Source organism: Equus caballus, chromosome 17, assembly GCF_041296265.1.
Source record: "Equus caballus isolate H_3958 breed thoroughbred chromosome 17, TB-T2T, whole genome shotgun sequence".
Classification (NCBI taxonomy): Eukaryota; Metazoa; Chordata; class Mammalia; order Perissodactyla; family Equidae; genus Equus; species Equus caballus.
Genome location: NC_091700.1, coordinates 55,688,828 through 55,704,601, shown reverse-complemented (window position 1 = coordinate 55,704,601; position 15,774 = coordinate 55,688,828). Strand labels below are relative to the sequence as shown.

The window sequence follows — 15,774 nt, the reverse complement described above, 5'->3', positions numbered from 1 at the left end:
AAAGCAGTCTGAAAATTTGAATACTTTTTTTTTTGTAGACATGACAATGTTGTTGTGAATATGTTTTAAAGTATCTTTTAGGAAGCGATACTGAAATGTTATAGATGAAAAGACATGATGTCTGGGATTTCAGTCAAAATAGTCTGGCGTGACTAGGAAGTAGGCAGGTGTATAGATAAAACAAGATTGGCTCTAAATAATAATTGCTAAAGTTGGGTGATGGGTACTTGGAAGGGAAGGGTGGAGAAAAGGATGTGTTCACTATACCATTTTCTCTGCTGTTGTATATTTAAAAAAATTTTAATAAAAAATTCTTGGAAAAAATTTTTACAAAGACAGAAAAGTACAGTTCTATAGAGATATGTCTGTATATTTTCAAGAAGCAAAAGAATTAAGTAAATTGTAGTTAGGTTTTCACCCCCTCAAAATTCTGGCTCTCCCACCTCCAAGTCACTAAGGATTGCAGAAGGCTTTAATTAAAATCCATCAACTTCACTGCTAAATTACCATAGTTTACAACTCAGGGCTGCAAATTCACCTGAGGTTTCCCCAGGGCAGACTGAGATGCCTTCTTTGCTTTCATTTTTACTGACATATTTTATCTTTAATAAAGCAAGCTGAGTACCTTAATGTATCACACATGTTTCTTACAGGGGAAAAAAGTCATCTAAGCACAATTTCTTGTTTATAAGAGTACACTTGAAATTCAGGAAGTGTTCTCAGAAATATCTTAAAATGTTAACAAAAATGGAGATCAGAAGGCTTAGCATTGATTTAAAAAATGCTTCTGGAAATCATTTTTAAAATAATCTATTACTGCCTAATTTACCAGACATTCTGATAGTTGAGCATTAGCTCATTTAGTTTTGGTTACAGAGTCATCTACATGAGTTACTTGATGGCAAATGGGATGTGTTCTTTGTCGGTTTTGCCCAAGGGTCTATCACACAGAGCTGCTCAGCAATTCTTTGTTCTATCAATCTGGAAAATTAGAACCTGATAGGAAGCAAAAATTTTAATGAAACTTCAAATCCAATGTAATCTTAATAATGTTTTCATTTAAATTTATATTTCTTCTGGAGAGTTCCATTTTTAAGAATAACTAATTTTATTTTTCCAATTTAAAAATAATACTTTAGTGTTATAGAAAACACGTAAAACATAATAGATAGATCAAACGACAATTACCCATACTCCTCCTATCCAAAGAATCACTGTTAATATTTTGGCAAATTTTTCTTTCAGTTTTAAAATTTTCTACTTTTTGGTAATAGCTATGTGATCCTAGAGAATATGCAGTTTAGGGTCTCACTTTCTCTTGCTGAACTTTCTGAATGTTTCATGTTATTCTTAATTTGTAATTCTTCATTTGTAATTTTTAATATCTATGTCATTGCATCCACTGGATATGCCATATCTAATTTAACTTGCATTAGTCAGTAATGAAGTCATAGAACGATAGTTAGTTCCATCTTTTCAATGTGATAAATACATTTATGCAAAAGTAACTAACAAATGTTTATACTTTTTAGGATATGGAATGGAAAAGGATAAATATTTTTAAGACTTTTGCTGCATGTTGCCAAATTATTCTAATTTCACCAACTTTTAACATTAATTTATGAATGTGCCTTGGTGTTGAGTATTCTCATTTTTTCAGATTTTTGTTAATCTAATAGATTAGGAAATTGTGTTCTATTATCTTAGTTTGCATTTCTTTGAGTGCTACTGAGGTTGGACATTTTTTCAAGTGTTTGTACTCCATTTGTATTTCCTCCTTTGTGAATTGTGTCGTCTTAGTCTTTTTCTTATGGATTTACAAAAGTTAGCTCATTATGTATCAGTATTTACCTTTTAAATTTATTTTCTCAGTTTGGCTCTTATTTTTATATCTTGACATATAAAAGTGTTTTGAAGGGGAGCAAAATATGCTACCCAAAAATATGCTACTTTAGCATATTGATTATTTTGAATTAAAGTTACTTGAGAAACAGCCTGAGCAAGAAGGACAGTCTGACCCTTTGCCTCCCTGAAAGCAGGAAATAAATCTCTCAGGTGAAAAGTACCCTTCCTGTATCAGGAGAAAGAGGGCACCCTTATCGCCAGAGATGGGGAATTTAGGGCCAAGAAGGCTGTAGGAACCAACCTGGTTACTTCCTTACTAATTTATCACCCCAAGCCCTACTTTCTTTTTCTTGTCAATTCTTCACAAATTTATTCTTTCTTTGTCTAAAAGGTATAAAAGCTGCCTGCTTTGGTCACTGCTTTGAATCTCATGTTTTTATGGGTTCCTGTATATATGAAATCAAATTTGGTTTTCTCCTGTTAATCTGTCTTATGTCAGTTTAATTATTAGACCAATCAAAGAACATAGAAGGGGAAACGGGATAAGTTTTCCTCCCCTACAGTTTCCACTTTGTTGTATAATGCTTTATTATAATCTTTGCTTTTATTATTTTTTTCTATCTTTAAGTTTAGAAAGTCATCTTTTCAGCAATTTATCTCCTTCAATTTTTTTCTAGTTTCGGTCACAGTAGTGCGCCCTTATCCATGTGGGATGTGCTCCAAGACCCTCAGTGGATGCCTGAAACTGCACATACTACTGAGCCCCGTATATACTGTTTTCTCCTACCCATACATACCTATGATAACGTTTAATTTATAAGGTAGGCATAGTGAGAGATAACAATAACTAATAATAAAATAGAACAATTATAACAGTAGACTGTAATAAAAGTTACATTAATAAAAAAGTTACTTTAATAAAAGTAGATCTTAGCAACTTCAGCATATGACCTTTTTCCTTTCTTTATTAAGTTGAGAACTTTAACCTTTTCACTTAAAGGAAGCACTTTATGGCTTCTCTTTGGCATATGCGGGTTGTCAGGATCACGCCTTGTGCTTTGGGCTATTATTAAGTAAAATAAGGGTTACTTTAACACAAGCGCTGCCATACTGTGACAGTTGTTGTGATAACTGAGATGGCTACGAAGTGTCTAATGGATAGGTAGATCATACAGCATAAATATTCTGGACAAAGGGATGATTCACGTCCTGGACAGAGCGTGGCAGCACAGCACGAAATTTCATCACACTACTCAGAACAATGCACAATTTAAAACTTAGAATTGTTTATTTCTGGAATATCCCATTTTAATATTTTCAGATAATGGTTGACTGCAAGTAACTGAAACCACAGAAAGCAAAACCACAGATAAGGGGGATCTATGATATTCGTAATACTATTCTGCTCCAATTATTCGTAATTCTTCCTTAATCGTTCATATATTTGACCTATAGGTTTTAATAAACTAGGGTCTGTGTTTTCTGAATTTTACCAAAACTGTTCTAATATTTAACCATAAATTATGGTTAATAATTGGTTTATGTTGTTTTCAGATAGGTAATTTTATGTTGAAGACATTTTCTATTGTTAAATACCAAAATAGATTTGAATATTTTTTATTTTTAAAATAAATTTCAAGAAAGTTTTGCATCTTTTGTTAATCAAATAGCTCATCTTATTTAACTTATTTGATTTTTTATAAGACTTTTTCTATACTATCTCTTCCCAAGTATCGTCTGCAAATTATCATAGATGAGTCTCAAATAATACAAGGCTCTCACTTGATAAGGGTTTCCAAAGCCTTTAGTTGCTGAGGTCCATGTGTGCCATACATACATTTTGACATTTCCGAGAGAATGTTCTTCAAAGGAGAGTCTGGGGTATAATGATTTATGTGAATGACATTAAATAAATCCTGTAAAATAATACATCTTTAAAATAAATATGATATACATGTGTGAATATTTTAATAGATTTAATAAGGAAGTCATTTAATACAAGGTGATAGCATTTGTTACAACAGAAAGCTACAATGTGGAAAGCTACTTTTGGAACATTTTCTCTTTTAAAAACATTTGAAAATTTTGGAAATCAACTTGGATTTTTTTTCTCATAGGCTATGGAATTTTAAAGATATATCACCAATTTCATAGCACCTAAACATATAATTTTTTCACCAAAATGAAAGACCTCTTCTAAAACCCCCCAAAATGATGATTATTCTGAATGGTCTTTAGTTATCTTTTAAACATAACATGACTATTAATATAGAAGAGCAGAGTATTCACTCTCAATATTCATGTAGCTGTTATAGCCAAGTAAGTCATATAAGTATCAAATATATTATTATTTATTTGTTGATAACTTTTCTCAAGTTTAAAAATAGTACAAATATGCAGTCACCTTTTCCTTTCCATGTTGGATGTAGAATATGCTTTTTGTCAAATCATGGTTTTCATAACATTTGGAGGCTTTAGGAAGTAGAAGTTACTAAAACAGTATGTCTAATTAGCACGTGATTCCTGAAAATATTCTTATGCAAAATATCAACTTTTGATACTTTTAATGGATGTAAATTTTATGCATTTTTGATATTTGCCAAATACTATCTTTAATAAAGACATTGTATTATTATGAAAAGTATAAGTGCTATGGTCTTCCGTTATTATTTTATTGGTTTGGAAAAGAAATTTAATAGCTAGGCCTCTTTTATTCATCAACAAATAGTTCTTTTCTGTGTGGTGAGATTATAGTGATAATAAGGATAAATAAGGTCTCTGCTGTAATAAAGTTTAAAATTCTAGTGAGTGAGGGGCTGACCTGGTGGCGCAGTGGTTAAGTGTGCAGGTTCTGCTTCGGTGGCCCAGGGTTCCCTGGTTCGGACGTGGCACTGCTTGGCAAGCCATGCTGTGGTAGGTGTCCCACATATAAAATAGAGGAAGATGGGCACAGGTGTTAGCTCAGGGCCAGTCTTCCTCAGCAAAAAGAGGAGGATTGGCAGCAGATGTTAGCTCAGTGCTAATCTTCCTCAAAAAAAAAAAAAATTCTAGTGAGTGAATTGGACAATCACATATATAAGATAATTTCAGATTATGTAAAGTTGTATGAAGTAAACTAAAACAAGATAATCCAATGCAGATGGAGACTGAAGATGGTCAGGAGTGACAAAATTTGGTCTTAGAGAACTAAGGAGAATATTAATGTATATCAGACTTACTAATTTAAAATACTGGTTATAAACTCCTTAGAAATTGGTAGGATAACCAGGCTCGTGTTTATATGCTATACTATATGTGCTAATATAGTGTATTTTTTAAATATCTTATTGTGAGGTCAGCTAGCACTTTATGTTATTTTTCTTTGGTGCTGCTCTAATCTTTCTAGAAGTTGTCAGTCTGGCTTTCCGATTCTTAAAAAAATGTAGAAGGGTGAAATGTTGAATTTACATTAGTGTTTTCTCACCTCTCTGGAGCAGGAACTTTTTGTTTTATCTTATTTTTGTAAGTAGGACACGCACCCTTGAATGATAGAGGAAGAGAAAAATCTTCACATAATCCCACCATAAATCCCACAGAGAGCTTCCTTCCACATATTTTCATGACTTTAGTATTTTCACCATGCAAATAAGAACTGTGTTTTTTCACAGATGTAGAAATGCGTGTGTCACCACCTGAGGTAGGAGAGTAACTTAAATCCCTGCTCTTTCTTATCCCTCCTACATCATTACTTGCCCTTGGCAGGAGAGCGGCAACTGTTTTTAAGTCTACCGTTTATTATCACTATCATTTCAGAATGTGGTTTTTGTTAATAGAATGCAAATAAAGATAGAATAGTGGGCTAAATTTTCCTAAGAAGAAAAATGAAGCATTAAAAATCCTTTTGAACAGCAGAACTAAGAAAACACAGCATCTTGTATTATCATGTTATAGCTTTAAAAGGTTATTTTTCTCATTTTTGTTTTCTTTAAAAATGATGAGCCTCGAGGTCTCTTAAATATTCACATAGAAAATTTTGGTTATTTCTGTTGAGTGATTTTGTATTAGATTAAACAAACAAGCAAATCAACCACATTTCAAAATGTCTTTATTTAATTAGTATGTCAATTTTGAATACATTTTCTGAGGTTGATGTTTAAATTTGACTTATTTTAATTTACAAGACACCCAAAGTATTAAACATCTGATGTAGAAACTAGTAACTATAGACATTAGTGTTTATTTAAAGTGCATAGCTATCCTTATGTGTAATCATTTCTAGTAAGACAAATAGTAATAGCAATTTTGTGTGATTATGTACAAGTTTTTTGAAACTGCATTTCTGTGTCTTAATCATAGAAACGAATAGGGCATTTGATAATGGAATTCAAATATTATGCTTTAAGACTTCCTGAGAATGTAAGTTGATTCACATAATTTTTAAATAGCTCATCAGAATGGCCTTGAAAATGGACCCAGTGTTGTATAATTATGTTTTGTGGGGGAAGTAAATAGGAGCTTATTTAATGGAGCAATAAAAGCTATATGAGCAGCTCCTATATTTTAGTCTTTAGGTTACAATTTGTTTATTATTTATTAGATTTAAATGTCTCATTTGGTGCAACTTCAGTCTATTAAATAAAGAGATAATGAGCTTTTAGAAATCTGTTGTTTACCCACACGGCCAAAACTGCTCCTTTGTTTTCCATTCTGCAATTTGGAATAACTAAGCAATTAGGCCTCCATTTTAGAGGAAATGCATGTTACATAAATACTACTTGGGAATGTCTGCCAATCTCAACAGATATGCAATTAATGTGTGTACTTGCTTTCATAAAGTCTTTGATGATTATGCTGTCCTCTACAGATATCATAAAGCTTAGATCCTTTTCCATAATTGCATATATTCTAGTTTTGTGCAATAGTGCTTTCAGTTTTCCAGCATTATTGGCAATTGATGCATGTAAGTAGGTCAGTAGTTTTAATCATTTCTCTGTTTAGAAGAATATAACAAATTACATTCCGTTGGTGTTGATATATTTCTCTTTTCTTACCTTCATCTTTTATGGAATAGTAATAGTAATAGTAATAATAATAATATTTATAGGACCAACAGCACCCACTACTACTACTGTTTATTGGTCACATATTATTTGCCAGGCTCTGCATGTGTTCATTATTGCATATAATGCTTGCTACAAACTTAGGAGACTATTTTTATCAAAGAATTGTTTAATTTCTTTGGATAGGGTCACAGATTTAGCAAGCAGTGAAGCCAGTACTCAAGTTTTCTGACCAGAGGCCTTTTCTTTTTCCTTCTTTTTGGTAAGGAAGACTGGCCCTGAGCTAACATGTGTTGCCAATCTTCCTCTTTTTGCTTGAGGAAGATTGTCACTGAGCTAACATCCATGGCAATCTTTCTCTCTTTTGTAAGTGGGACGCTGCCACAGCAGGGCTTGATAAGCAGTGGATGGGTCCGCACCTGGGATCCAAATCAGTGAATCCCAGGCTGCTGAAGTGGAGTGTGTGAACTTAACCACTACACCACCAGGCTCATCCCCAGAGGTCATATTTTTATTGTACTATTATTCCTTTACTCCTGATGATTCAACCATAGTGCAGGAAAAAGGGGCCAAAATGAATTTGAGTAATTGATAATTGGCACTAGCCTATACTTATATATGGAGGTTGACAATTATCTTCCCTGGAAACCTTTGAAAGGGACAACTATCTCTTTGGTACCATAATCAATAGTTTTAAACTATATAGCATCTTCCTTTGTGTTGGGAAATTTTGGCAGGATTCCCAAATTAGGAATGTTCCCCTACTCTGGTTCAGGTTCTACTTTGATTCTTCTGTTTATCTAAGGACTTGTTTATCCCAGTGCCCAGAGCTAGCAGGATAAATTGGCACTACCCTTCCTGTCTTGAAGGAGGGATTTTTCAATGGTCTGAATAGTTCTGGGCCCAACAAGGCTCAACAGTTTTGAAGAGGGTGGAAACGTCTTTAGTATTTTCATTGTTTGACCCAGGTTAGAATTTAAGGAACCAGGGAATTTCTAGTATGGTAGTTTTTGGAAGGGGCACAAACCTCATATTGTGCTTTACTTGAGTACAAGTGCCCTGTGACACCCCCACCCCTACCACCAGCTCCACCATGTAACAATTATTTTTTCTGATGATATTAAGAGACTGAGACTCTATGAATAATATCAAGGGGTGTCTCGTCAAAAATTTTTCCAAGAGTCTCGCTAATTGTTATACAGGTTTTCATTTGTATGCAGTAGTCCTTTTCTCTGGAATAACACAGCTTCAACTGTGAAAACTCATGCAGAGGCCAACCTTTGTGTGCACTAGTATATGTCTTCTCTGTGTAGCCGTACGAGGCTTACACACCATCCTCTGTCTCCTTACAAAAAGCTCCACATTTCTGAGAAATTAGGAGAGGAAGCACTCAGACTGCTCTAGCACAACATATCTTGAAACGGTGATTCTTTTTTCTTGTTTTTACTTTGTTGTGTGTGTGTCATTCTGTTAAACATCTTTATGGTGTACATCCTCTTACTAATTGGTTTACTGCTCATCCAATATTTGAAAACCATTTTCTGTTTTTAAATTTATTTTTTATTGAGGTAACTGGTTTATAACATTATATAAATTTCATCATTATGTTTTGACTTCTGTATAGACTACACTGTTTTCACCCCCAAGTAGTTGGTTTCAAAATGGTTTTTTGTTGCCCTTTTTATGAGTATTATATAAAATTAACTACATGCTGAGTATAAAATAGACTCCAATTTTTGTTGTTTTAAATTTGTTTTGGGGTGAAAGATTAAGTGACACTTACCGTAAACTTTATTTAGGGCAAAATAATTTCAATCTTTATGGCATAGCAGGGATTACTTCTAAGAATTTTATCAAAGACATCTTTATATTAACAGTGCTTATTCATAACTTTTCTGTTACCAAGCACAGATTCACCCTGTCCACATTCTAGGGCAAGAATCATATCAATCAGCTATTTTTCTCTTATTACAATGTGGAAAATGCTATAACTTTGATAACATCTACTATATTTATTGTATTATAGTTGAAAACTGAATCACCGTCGGCATCTTCTTTATGTGTAACACTGAATACTCCTCAAGTAATTGTCGCGCCTGATCAATAGTTATTTTCATAGTGTACACTTTCCAAACCCGTGGATTGTTGTCACAATGACCCCTTCTGTGTCAGATTGACAATCCTGGGGGGAATTACCATTTGTATTTGATGGGAAGTTATTCTTTTTAATTTCAGAGATAGACAATGAGTATTGTCTTATTTTCAGATATAACCGTAAGTCTCTCCAACTTTTAAGAAACTTATTTCACGTCTATTATCTAATGCGCATTCTTGAAATATTATGTAAATCTCTGTCTTTAGCATTTACCCTGAAAAACAGAGGCCTCCAGAGACCTCCAATTTATTTTAGATCCATAAAAAGATAATCCTTTGAACCTGGCTGGTACCTTTATAGAGTCCAGTCCAACAATTTCAAAAAAGAAAAAAGCATATATTACAGTTGAAAAAGAAGTGAAATTTATACCATCCCTCAAGCCTAATACATATTGGTGTCAGGCAAAAAACAATAACAACCAATCAGACAAAAATTGCAACAAAAGCAGGATTGCTTAGTGCATCAGGGCAGCTAAATCCACTGTATGTCTACAGTTCCTTTTGCAATTCAAAAAATGCAAACTGCTCTGAAAACCAAAAGTTTTGAAGTCACTTTAGTGCCTAAAGTCATTTGATGCCAAACCTGACCTGAACTGGTAGGAGGTCCCATCAAACGTGAATATTCATGGTGAAGAAATAGCAAGTTTAATTAGAGGATGCTGCCCTAGGGTGCTCTGGGTGTGTTATGGTTTTACAGCATATACACCTTTTTGACCTTCCTACTGTCTGAAAAACTCTGATTCTGAAATATCTGACTGCAGAGGTTGCAGATAAGAGACCATGAACTTACACTTCTCAGTGACTGCTCTCCGTCTCTTTTGAACTGGTTACTCCATCCGCTCTCTACCTCACGCACAGTCATTCCTACTTCTCTGCAGTTATTTCTGGTGTTCTCTTTGCCATAAATATTTTCCTCTAATTCTTAAATGACTGAATCTAACAAAGTATGATTTAGTTCAATTCTTGCATTCTTCAAAATGTCTTCTCTGAATATTTGTCCTTGATAATAGATGATCTCTTTTCTATAAACCGTTATAGTCTTGCCATATAATTTATGCATGCAGTATTTCATTATGCTTATTTCATTTCCTTTAGTCTTATGCTTCTAATAGATTGTACACTTTTCAAGAACATGGCCTTATGCATTCTTTATCTCATAGGACCTAGCATACTGTGTGCACATAGTAGATACCACAGAAGACACTCAAGATTTGTTAAACAATTGATAAAAATTTAACTAGTCTAAAGACATCTCTTCCATTTCATGTTCAGTTTAGCATATTGTTATTTATGTGGAAAGTAAACATGTAGATCACACTACAGCCGTCGAGCCACAAAAGGCTGCAGCTGTTTTTGTAAATAAAGTTTATTGGAAAATAGCCACACCCATTCCTTTACATATATCGTCTGTGGTTGCCTTGGTGCTACAAGTGCAGAGTTGAGTAACTGGGACACAGACCATACCACATGTCCCACAAAGCCTAAAATAGTTCAATATTTTATAAAGGGCTATCTGGGCCTTTACAGAAAAAGTTTCCCAACTCCTGATGTAGATCAATAATCTATAAAGACTGTTCTTTGATTTTTATGACATAGAATTTTTAAAAACTGTCAACTTTTTTCTTATCTTCCTGTAGCCAAAGCATGCATTTGCAAAATGGCCAATCCATGTTGGAAAATGAGGATCTAGAAGTTAAGTAAAAATATTGATAAAAATAATGGTAATTGTTAGGGAAAACTTAATCTTTCAGCATGTTTGCGACAGCAAAGAATTATTTGATTTTTTAGATTCTATTAATTTGAAATGGAAAGTTGTGCAGTTGAACTTTCAAAATGCTAGCATGCGCCTGGGCTGCCGATTGTTCCAGTAACCAATCTAGACAACCATTATACTCTTACCCTTTCATCCCAGCTTATAGTCCCCAGTATTTCTGTACTATTGTTTGTATATCTTTTGAGATGAAAATATCAATGTGTCAGAAGGTCATAGGGGGAGCCAGGTTTTTATTTCTTTATTAACAGGCTGTTTCTTTTCTCTTCCTATTTTTGGTCATTTGACATTAAATCCTTAAAGTTGAAGGAAATCCATTCAATGGTGCTGAACTTGGTCTTGAAGGTTACTCAAAGTCTAAAGTGATTATCTTGCGAAATAGAAAAGGAACTCGGTAGTATTTGGCTTTTGTTGATAAATAAATATACTCTAGGGCAGACTGGGAAAATTAAGCAGAGAAATTGAATATTTATGTGTTACTTGAAAATAGCATAAGTAGGTATTAGTGTTGAGATGAAATTAGACATTATTTTGTAATAGGATTTTAAAATATTGTTTCCTGGATAGCTTCCTTCCTCAGATATTCAATATTCTTCAAGAATTAGAAGCAGCATAATATTAATGGAGTTAACATCAAGGGCAGCCTTAACTCAGGCTAGGATGCCCCAAGGCAGGAAGAATTTGACAGACTAGTGTAATAACAGAAAAGAAATGACTGGCTGTTTTGGGAACAAGCAATTACTGGGAGACCATTGCCTGACTAGAGTGAACTGTTATCATAGAACTTCCACGAATAATTATCATTAATGGATAAAAGTGACAGTAATTTTAGTTGAGTATAATCCTTTGAGTGTTTATTTTTAAAAGTATTAGTGCTATTCATGAGGGAACTCTTGCGAAGTAGAAACATCTTTTTTGTCAAATTAGGGTTGCATCAGAAGCTGCATCACTAACTTTCAAGAGTGTTGTGTACAGAATCATTGCATTAAGAAGCTAGATAGTTTCCCTCCAAAGTCGTTCCAGCTCTGATTCTCTGACTAGCCGTTAGTTCTAAGATTCTGAATATGTGTGACAGTTCCTCTTTTTAACTTTACTGCCAAGTAGCCTTCAAATGTCATAAAATCAAGAAGATTGGTGAACAAAAAGGGGGACTGTCTTAATTCAAAAGCCAAGAATTAAGAAAAAAGCAGTCTTTCGATTGTGCTTCAGATGTATTTTGTAAGTATTGCTTCTGTTAGTGCTGAATTGCAGTTATGATCTCTTGATTCCAGTGGATATTCTCGTTGCTAATTAGGTTGCATTTTCTTTTGGATTCACTTTAATAAAAGTACTTTGTTTTTTTCTTAGTTTGCCCTCTATTTATTTTGATATTTGTTATGGAACAATGTTGATCTCTCAAAAAGCGTAGTGCCTTTTGATAGTAGTAGTCACTCGTTATTTCTTCAATGCGTGGACTATTTTTATTAGATAAATGCGAAATGAATCAAATCTATTAAATATTTTAATAGATTATCTACCATTTTGCTGTGCCTCTGTTGATTATACTCTTATTTCAGCTTTGGTAGATGAAAATATCATTTATGATGGTTCAGAACACATTTCATCCTGGCAAAAAGACCCTAATGCTGCTCTTCTTCTCCATAGACTGCAACCTTTAGAGAACTTTCTGCGGGATGCTAAAGAAGTTTGGTTCAAGGAAACATGGGGTTTGGGATATAGTGTGTTCTAATTGATTCTTCCATTTCAACACTCGAAGGCGCACAGCATTGCTATCTGAGGAAGTGCTGTTTCCTAAATCATGGTATCAGTTGAGACCGAGCACAGAGTGTCTTAATGTTATATTTGGAAGCATACTGGGGAGTTGAAGAACTGTTTCTTCTCTGCCTGGACAATTAGAAGAGCCCAAATGATATCAAGCTTTGTTCTGAACTGCTGCACTCCTACGGTGGGGAAAGCTGGGGGACGAATGCTGTTTTTCAAATCTTTCCTCTCCCCCATGAGAAAATTCCCATTTTATGTTTGGCACCATCCTATTCCTAAACATTGCACTTTGATATAATAGAAATACAATAGTAACTCAATCGGTATTCATCAGCTTCTAAAAAGGGAAAGGTAAGAAGAGAAGGGAGAAATATCTCCAACAGTGTTAATCATTGTTAGAATCTGAGGGACTCTTAAAGATATAAAAATGTCCATGTGAGTATTACAGCTTAGCTAAGGGAGGCCTGTGCATTGCATGCATGCTTCTAGGCTGTTCCAATTTGAGGTCTGTTAAGTTTCAAAACAGAAATCAAAAATTTTGAGAATTTGGTGCATTCCTCCTAGAGACTTATTAGAGTCCTCCTTGGAGTAAAGGTTTATCTCATTTCATTAATTAGATGATATTTATCTTTTATAAAATATGAAAAAAAGGAAAATGACATGAAACATTTACTATAGTTATTTTAAATGGTATTTCAATTAATGTTCTGATTTGGCTATAAAAAGTGTGCTTTTTTATACATGAAAATCAAACATACTATTATTTCTCAATAAATCTTACAAAAATAAAAATTCTTTTATACGAAATTAGCCCTGTTTAAAAAAAAGTTTTAAAGTGAGCTGCTGTTTCTAATATAATGTCCTTCCATTGCAGATGTTAATAAGCACTTTAAAAATATTTATGGAATTCATGTCTGTGGGCAAAAATTCCTTAATCATACATATTCTATTTGAGTAGACCCACTTAAAGGTAAATTGGCCTAATCTTAGGACAAGATGTGACATCTGTCAAGTTTGTTTTAGGTGCTCTTACAGTATTGGTAACAAATAGGTATTTCATAGCCATGAGAACAAAATCAGATGTGCAAAGATGTAACTATTTCTAGAAATGTAGTTTAATTTCTAATTCTGAACCACCAGCCTGCCTAACAGTAAACAACGTAGTCAATTCTCTCTCATTATCTCTGCCTCTGTCTCTCTTTCTGTTTCGCTCTCTTTCCATATATGTGTTTTAACTCAGTAATTCCGGTGTACAATTGTTAATCATAATTGAAATTCTCTTCCATGCTCTCTCTTATTTTCTTTCTCCCTAAAATGGACCCCAAGCTTGAAACTCAGCTTGGGGCACACTTCTAAGGGTATGCATTCTCCTTGGTTCAATTCTGTGTGGGCCTGAAACAGTTCCCTGTTTTGACATAATTTCTCCTGTCTGCTTTTGGTAATGCTTATGGCTATTTTGCTCTTGCACGGTAACCCAGGGGATCTTTTGGTTTTCTCTTGGATATCTCCTCTGCCCCTTGACTTTGGTGATTCTCAGGAATGTCTCCATGTTCTTTGCTTAATCTTGCACTTTCTCTCTGCTAACTTCTTTTTCTCCCCGCCTAGTGCCTGTGGGATGTTACTGTGCCCCCCCCCCCTCCCCCACACAGCATTCAACCACTGTGAGGGCTTCTGCAGCCTTCTTGTGCTTAGATTTGTTCCCTGGCCGCCTTTCAGGAGCACATGGTACATTTGCACAATGTATTAGTGGATCTGCCATTCTCCCAGTTCTGCATATTGGACACAAGATGCTTCCATTCTTTGATTCTACTCCCTGTAACTCCACGGGAAGTTCTACCCTATCACTCCTATTTCTTCCTAGAATGAAGAGCAGTGTGCAAGGCTCCTACACTGCATGGAGTCTCCTCCCTTCCCAGTCTCTCTCCCTGCAGATGGGGGCATCTTTTCCATTCACAACCCAAGAATGCGGTGTGCGTTCTCTCCTATGTGGATAGTTTCTATGTTGTGACTAGTCCTTTTGGCTTCCACATTAGCATGGAAGAAGGGAGGGTGAGTTGGCATCTGAGCAGTGGTGTTCAGACCTCTATTGGTCCTTTGAAAGACAGAACCTTGAATTAGGTGAATAACAAAGGAACATAGAGTGAAATGAGTCAGGGTTTCCAAGCCTGGGAACCCATTGGGCTGAGTAAATTGAGACACGGAGGCATGAGATTCATATTTAGACAGCAACAGCTGATGTAGCAGGTCTAAAATGATCTTTGGGTAGAGCAGTGGGAAGAGATGAGGCTACATTGGAAGTTGAGAGAGTGTGGACATACTTTGGACTTTTGCTTCATCCTGTAGGCACATCCATGGGCGCTGAGCAGAGTGGTGATAGGGTCGTCTTGTAGAGAGGTGGCTCTGATGGCGAAAATGCAGGTGGATTAGAGGATGTGGGAGAGTAGAAAGTCAGACCAGTCAGGAGTTAGGAGACTGATGCAGTTTTGCAAGAGATAACCTGAGAAAGGATGTACTGAGAAAGAGAAGACAGGATAGCTTTGAAAGCCAGTTTAGAGGTAGTACCAATAGGGCTTTGTAGCTGATTGAGTGTGGGGAGACAGGGAGAAACTTTCATGATGGGGTGGATGATGTCTATACTAGCTTTGAGACACATTGATTTTGTACCTCCAATTTAAAGCTTTTTTATCTGGGGGATAATTGTACCTAAAAGGGCCTGGCATAGGGTATGAAACCAAAAACTGCACATAAATGTGAACTTCTTTCTTAGAGGAAAACAACAAACTTCTTTGTTAACAAAGACAGTTTAGGCATTTTTTTTTAACTACTACCCAAAAACGTTTGAAAACAAATCATGTTAGTGCACGAGGATAAACTGGAGTGGCCCTCTCCTGGAGAGTCGGGGATGCGGTAAGGTAAGGCAGAGAATGTGTCCCATTTTCCCCTCGAAGGGAGACCCACCCCTTCCACTTCAGCTGAAATCAGCTCAGGTATTCAGTTGCAAGGCTCTAGGCTTCTCATTATTGAAGTTTGCTTTCATGTTTATTCTCCTGACTTATGTGATGTTGTTTCAGTCAATATTTTGGGGGTTTTTTTCGAGCAGTAAGAATACTTTACGTAGCATTCCAAAAGACATTCACAAGGCTCCTGTATGATTTGCTCTTGTGGTTATTAAATTTCTGACAAAATTGATAAAAGTTGGCATTG

General features: G+C 35.0%; 1 protein-coding gene across 3 annotated transcripts in view; it reads left to right on the top strand.

The window, feature by feature from the left end:
• The window catches only part of DIAPH3 (diaphanous related formin 3), a 484,080-nt gene that overhangs the window by 331,982 nt on the left and 136,324 nt on the right, over window positions 1-15,774 (top strand). The window lies entirely within an intron of this gene.